This window comes from Cariama cristata, unplaced genomic scaffold (genome assembly GCF_000690535.1).
Source record: "Cariama cristata isolate BGI_N322 unplaced genomic scaffold, ASM69053v1 scaffold3488, whole genome shotgun sequence".
Lineage (NCBI taxonomy): Eukaryota > Metazoa > Chordata > Aves > Cariamiformes > Cariamidae > Cariama > Cariama cristata.
Window position 1 is genome coordinate 6,598 of NW_009629308.1, and position 7,508 is coordinate 14,105.

The 7,508-nt window shown below is 39.4% G+C and overlaps 1 non-coding gene across 1 annotated transcript; it reads right to left on the reverse strand.

Moving 5' to 3' along the window:
• Nucleotides 1-5,110: 5,110 nt before the first annotated feature.
• On the reverse strand, nucleotides 5,111-5,182 carry TRNAE-CUC. Its single transcript has one exon. It is a non-coding gene; the product is annotated as a tRNA-Glu (tRNA).
• Between the last annotated feature and the right edge of the window lie 2,326 nt (nucleotides 5,183-7,508).

Below are 7,508 nucleotides of genomic sequence, written 5' to 3' on the forward strand. Positions count from 1 at the left end.
AATAAGTAAACCATAGACAGAGACCTATATTTTTGCTTTATTTCAATAGTCTAATTGCTTACAATCTCAGAACAGCAAAACGCTAAAATAAATTTGATCTGATGATAAGCATCTACTGTGATGCAGATGCTTATAGGCAGGTTCTGAATATTTTGGCTTCACAAAGTGGTTCAAAAAAAGCCACATATGTCAGGTGAGCTGTGATAAATTTACACATGACTGTTTAACTCCATATGCACTCTATTAGGCTTACAGGCTGTTGGTGAAATGTCTTGACTAGTGAACCACATAGTTTTATAATTGTCTTAATCTTTTTCAGTCTTCTATTTTTTGGGGTCAGCTCCAGGGTCATCTCTTAACAGTTGGTTTGCCTTCTGATATTCTATCTTAATGAAATATTTTGTGGCTTCCGTATGAACTGTGTGAGCTCTTATTACACAAACATTGCCCTATTATCATAGTGTGGAAAACTTGGAACAAAGCAATGGGTAGCTTCAAATTTTACATAAAAGTGTTAAAAAAAGAAGCCAGCTTCTAGATAGTGAGTTAAAATAGGCTGCTGCTTGTAAAAAACATTTTATATGCCTTGTTTGTTATAATGTACCAAAGCAATGGCCTAGTCAGTTTATTTGATTTCTTACAAACATAATGCATATGAATAAGCTTTGAATAATAAGCAGATCCCATAAAATACAATAATTAACTCCTCTACACATTGAAAGTTTTATAAAATGCCTATTTATATCATAAAAATAGGGTAACCATTCTTGAGGGACTGAAGGCTCTCACAAATGTGCTCGTAAAGATGTAAAAGAGGCAGTCCAAGGGAAAGGCAGTAAAGAATGAGCCTATTGTGACTGGAGAAGATGGATGTGACAATCAAAAGATGTGTAGTTACATGAAGGAGTGACATACAGTGGCCATTTTTGATAGTAGACATCATAATTAGATCATATGCTCCAGAAGAAAAAATCATAATATGATACTACCAAGAAAAGAAGACATTTAAGCTTATCAATTCATTAAACAAATACTAAACAGAGAGAAAAAGTTTGAAAACTGACAAAATATAAAGTTTCTGGAAAATATAATTCAGGAATGTGAAAAATAATGAAGGAGACAAAAAATGGAACCTCTCAATTTCAGTGTAGAAAACATAGATATAATAGTGAGGGGAAATGGAGTCACCAAATTAATGAATCAGAAGATGTAGCCTAAAAAGTTAATATTAAAGTAACAAACATCAAAACCTTCATAGATGGCAAAGCAAATGAACATTACCATCAAAAGGAATAGGAGAATATGCTTACACTGACGATTAATGCATAAAACAGATATTTTTTTCAAGAGACTCTGAATAGATCAGGATTGTCTTTATAGGTATTGCATTGCTTCCAAAATCTTTTTATCTGTGCAGAATTATGCACTACAAAGAAAACTGCAAATGCTACTAAGAAGCTGAATTAACCTGATATTAATAAAGTGTCACAAACTTCATAAGGTGACCAAAATACCATTTCTGAAACAATGCTTGAAAAGAAGAGAAAGTAGTAACTACAGTGGTTTTAATTTTCTAACTGCTGAAGAAAAAATACTTGTCAAATTGCAATTACCTTCACAGCACAGCTTTATTGACAGTACCAAGGAATTCTTAGCCAGATTATTGTCTACAGTGGAAGTAACTGAAGACAAGGAACAAAAATTAAAAGCATGACATTTCAGAGGAGGAATATATGTATTATTTTGAATCCTATAGAAAGCTTGAGAATAAATTACTAGTCTTCATTAACTGTACTTATTTTGATGCATTGATGCTCTTCACCGGAACACTTTATGGAAGGATAACGGATGACTACAGAAGAAAGTACAGAATTTTTTAGTAACATAAAAGACAGCAGCATGCTCCCATGTTACGTTTGTTATTCCATGAATGATATTCAAAAGTTTTTCAAATAAATTGTACAGTGGCTTAAAATAACAATAGAAGACAAGTGGTAATGTTAAGTGTTGCTCTTGCTGTTGAGACTGGCTTTAGATTGACTCACAGAAATGGAGAAACTATGGAATTTGGTTTGACAATGGAAAGTTCAAAGATTTGTGGACAGTGTAGTTCCTCCCTCTGTTGCTATAAGCAATATATAGACAAAGCTCTAAAAAGAAAGAAGACTAGTTATCTCCATTGAACAAGTATGAAAGATTTCAAATTAAAAAAGATTCTTAAAAAAAATCCAAACAAAAATGAGATATCATACCTATTACAAAAGCTAAACCAAAACAGATGCTGAGGAATTTGTAGCCATGGTGTTTAAGAAAGAAAAGTTTGCAGGAAAAGGTATTGGATTGTATGAATGACAATAACTGATATAAATGAAAAAAGTTAACAAGCTATTAGCACAAAAGCCTTTGTTCAGGTCAATTTAATTATATGGATTATCTCTACCATTGTGCCATGATAAAACTATGGAAATGGAAATATTATGAATGGGGAAAACAATAAAAAATAGATGTTATTTTTATTTAAATCTAAAGTTTTAAAAATATGACAGTAAGTACAGAAGTAAAAATATGTAACTTCATCCAGCACTATGAATTGCACAAAAGAATGGCAAAACTAGATGCTTATGTTATGTAGTGTTGGCCAAAAATTTTGAGCAATAAAATTCACTGATGAGTGAACTAAGTGCTGAAAATGGAGCTGGTCCTAAATAAGTCACCAGGGATTCTAGAATAAAGCATGAACTAATGATGATAAAGACCAATTAAATTATGGTGGTACATTCTTAGCAAAGATGTAACAGTATGGGTGATTATCTCATAAAAATGGAACAATGTTGGATGTGATGATGTTTTTGGAAAATCATCCTATGCCCCAGCATTCAGGAACGAAAAAAAAGAGAGGCCTACTTCCGTATAGACAGCCCCCACAATGTCAAGGTCCAGTTCAAGCCCTAATCTCAGAATGTAAGTGAGGCTACATCCCGGTCAAGGTTGAATTTCATTTCGACATTGTTTGCTGCAAAGTGTGGAACAGGAACTGCAGAAGCATGAGAACTGACATTTAGTTCCTTTACCGTAAATGATTCTTGCCTGCAAGCCATCTACAAAAGAGGCATGAAGCACAGACATGATAAAGAGGGAAAGATCAGTTTGTCTTCCAAATAGTAATTTTACAAGCCAAATAAACAGACCAAGAAAAGTAGTGAGATATTAAAAATAGGCAGTATACCTAACTGTTCATTAGAATACTGGTTTATCATGACGTACTATCACGTACCTCTGAAGGTATGCCATGTAGATGCTCACACACCAAAAAAACCACACCACTGAAAAACATCAAAACAATGAACAGGTAGACAAGGCAGTCAAAATTGAAGTGGCTTATGTGGACCTGGACTAGGAGCATAAGAGTGAGCTACTTGTAGCTCGATGGGCCCATAAACATCAGGACTTCTAGGGAGAGGTGCAACATACCAATGGGCTCATGATCAAGGAGTGGACCTGACCATGGAGGCCATCACACAGGTCACCCATGAATGTGAAACATATGTTGCATTGAAGCGAGCCACATGAGTAAAGTCTCTCTGGAACAGAGGGTGGTGGCTGGGTTTTTAATATGGCAAGGCCTGGCAAATTGACTATATTGGATGACTGTCATGAACACACCAAGGCAAGTGCTACATACTTGTCATGACGTAAGCAACTACTGTGTGGCTAGAAATACATCTTCTAAACCGTGCCACTGCCTGAAACACCATCTTAGGCCTTGAAAGGCAAATTTGAGGTGACATGGTACCCCAGAAAGAACTGAGTCAGACAGTGGGACTCATTTCCAAAATAACCTCATAACCTCCTGGGTCAAGAAACCCGGCATTGACTGAGTGTATCACAGCCCCTATCACTCACAAGCCTCTGGAAAACTTGAGAGATATAATGGACTGTTAAAGACTATGTTGAAAGCACTGGACAATGGGGCATGGAACCACTGCAATATAAATTTAGCAGAAGCCACTTGGCTGGTTAACACCAGAGGATCCGCTAACCATCCTGGTCCTGTCCAAACAAAACTCCTACATAGTGTGGTAGGAGATAAGGTCCCTGTGGTGCTGTCATGGGAGGTGTTCAGCCATGTCCAGGAAAGCAGGGCTCCATCACATGTAAAAATTACTTGGGAAGACAAACGCCATCACTCCAAACATGTTCCCCTTCCTTCTCCTTCCCCCAGATTTTATTGCTGAGCATGACATTATATGGTATGAAATATCCCTTTCATCAGATAGGGTCAGCTGTCCCAGCTGTGTCCCCTCTCAACTTCTTGTGCACCTCCAGCCTACCTGAGGGTGGGGTGGGGTGAGAAGCAGAAAAGACTTTGATGCTGTGTAAGCACTGCTCAGCAATAACTAAAATATCCCTGTTTTATCAACACTGTTTTCAGCACAAATCCAAAATGGCCCATATTAGCTACTATGAAGAAAATTATCTCTATCCCAGCCAAAACCAGTACAAGTGCATGCACATAGGGAAGTGGCTGGGGAAGGTGGTGTGGGTTGCTCCTCCCTTCAGAAAAGCCAAATCCATTTGTGGGATTCTCTTTGCTCAAAGACCTGGGTGTACTTGGTGATTAATGCAGAAGGATGGGGAGATCTGGTGTGTGCCTCAAGGAAATTTAACCTTCAGGAAAAATAATCTGTGATATGAGTTGTACGTTGTAGGAAATAATGTAAAAACAATGCAGAGTGAGCTTTGCAAGGAATTGGGCAAGTGGACCAAATCCAAGCTAGTGTTGGCACTCTACACTTGAACACGCTGCTTCTCCTGTGCCGATCACCCATCCTGACAGACAAGGCCCAAGTCATAGGCTGCTCTTATAAACATTTCAGGGAGTGTCGGAAGCCCATGGAATGGGAGAATAATACCTATCTGTTAAGGGACAGGGGACAGTAGTTAACGAGAATGTATAAAGCTGTGTGTTGGATATAAAGATGGTTTAAGTATGTAGTATGAGTTGTAAATGTTGGTAAGGACGGACTTCAGTTATCAGAAATAGATACAATGGGATGAATCCCATTGCATGTTCCTCATGCCCCACACACTGGGCTCCACAAAGGACCATTTCCCTGACCGGGAATCGAACCCGGGCCGCGGCGGTGAGAGCGCCGAATCCTAACCACTAGACCACCAGGGAATATGAAGATTGAATAAAACAGATTAGATGGAATAGTTCAGATTAGAATACTAGAATTAGAATATTAGAATACTCAGGGAGAGACTGATCTCCCCTAAACTTAGCTAGCTAAAATTTGTCTAATTTAGGGATTTGAGCTCCCTTAACAGTCCCTGGAGAAAGAAAGGGAATTCTTCCCATCCTACTAAAATACATATCTTCAGATGGTATGAGTCTCCCACCTGAGTTCCCTGTTTCTCTACCAACTACTGTCTAGGTGATCCAGGTTAGATTAGTTATCTAATGTTTAAATGCCCAGAGGTACATTAAATTAATCTTTCTCTTGGGGTTGATTTAATTTGTGTAAAAATAAGCATCTAATGCTCTGTGCATCACTTCTGTCAGATTAGGAGGGGCTTGGAGGGGCCTAGGAAAATCCTTTCAGGACTCTAAGGAGATTATATTGTACTGAATGCCTATGTTGAGGCAACTGAATACCATAATGATAGTACTTATGATGCAAAATGGGTCTTAACTTGCACAACTGCAGTGCTGCAATGGATGGCTATAAACTCTTCAGAAGGGATAGGCAAGAAAGGAAAGCAGGTGGGGTAGCCCTGTATGTTAGGGAGTGTTTTGACTATCTAGAGCTTAATGATAGTGACAACAGGGTTGAGTATTTATGGGTAAGAATCAGGGGGAAGGCCAACAAGGTAGAAATCATGGTGGGATTCTGTTATAGACCACCCAACCACGATGAAGAAGTAGATAAAATATTCTATAAATAGCTGGAAGAAGTCTCACAATCTCTAACCCTTGTTCTCATGGAGGACTTCAATTTACCAGATGTCTGCTGGAAGTACAGAAGAGAGGAAACAGTCTAGGAGTTTCATGGAGTGTGTGTAAGCTAACATCCTGACACAGCTGGTGAGTGAGTCAACTAGGGAAAGCGCCCCACTGGACCTGTTGCTTGCAAACAGAGAAGGACTTATGAGGGATGTTGTCGAGGAAGCACACCAGTATTTACTGCACAGGGGACAAGGTCAGGCAAAACTGTCAGGGAAACCCTCCTGTTGACTCATGAGGTTTAGACAGGATCCCCTTGGTTTATAAACTCCTTCTCAGAGAGGACTATGATAGTGACAACAGGGTTGAGTATTTATGGGTAAGAATCAGGGGGAAGGCCAACAAGGTAGAAATCATGGTGGGATTCTGTTATAGACCACCCAACCACGATGAAGAAGTAGATAAAATATTCTATAAATAGCTGGAAGAAGTCTCACAATCTCTAACCCTTGTTCTCATGGAGGACTTCAATTTACCAGATGTCTGCTGGAAGTACAGAAGAGAGGAAACAGTCTAGGAGTTTCATGGAGTGTGTGTAAGCTAACATCCTGACACAGCTGGTGAGTGAGTCAACTAGGGAAAGCGCCCCACTGGACCTGTTGCTTGCAAACAGAGAAGGACTTATGAGGGATGTTGTCGAGGAAGCACACCAGTATTTACTGCACAGGGGACAAGGTCAGGCAAAACTGTCAGGGAAACCCTCCTGTTGACTCATGAGGTTTAGACAGGATCCCCTTGGTTTATAAACTCCTTCTCAGAGAGGACTATCGGTGCAGCTGGATCCACTTCTAGTCTGAGACCTGGTCAACCGTTTATGTCTAAAGGATTCAATCAAACCAGGCAGATGGCGAACTCAAAAGAGGAATTTACTTTTCTAAACAAAGTTGCTTAACCAGTGATAAACTAAAGATAAAATGTGTCCTTAATCAAAATCACTTTTACCTCTGATAAATATTTAGCAAAAACGGCTTCAGGATACCAAGTGGAATTCAATTACTACATGGCTTACTCGGGAATTCCTGAGCTTTGGAATGATGATTCAAAATGTACAATCACTCAGCTATAAGATGAGGGCTCTCAACCTGCAGGAGTTATCCATACTTTGGAATGATAATCCAAAATGCGCACTCACTCAACTTTAAGATGAGGGCCTCAACCTCAAGGAGTTTCCTTAGGTGATGTCCCAGCATAAGAGCAGAGTCCCAGACTGCAGACCTGATACTCCGAGGAGGACTGACTCAAAATGGTCCCCTGGTGGGGCTCCATTTATAACCTAGGTCAAATCTGATCTATGGTCAGTGACCTAGAAACTTCTCTCAACTGCGGCATTGGCTAAGGGTCATGACAGTTGACCAAGGGGTCCTGCTTCTCCTGTTCCCCGATCAAGGTGTGTGCATGACACCTCATGTGTGGTCCAATGGTCTAGACACTTCTAGTGTTGTTAAGGGCAGAGAGGAACAGATGTGCTACAGATGTGACAGTTGGAGGCCGTCTTGGGCAT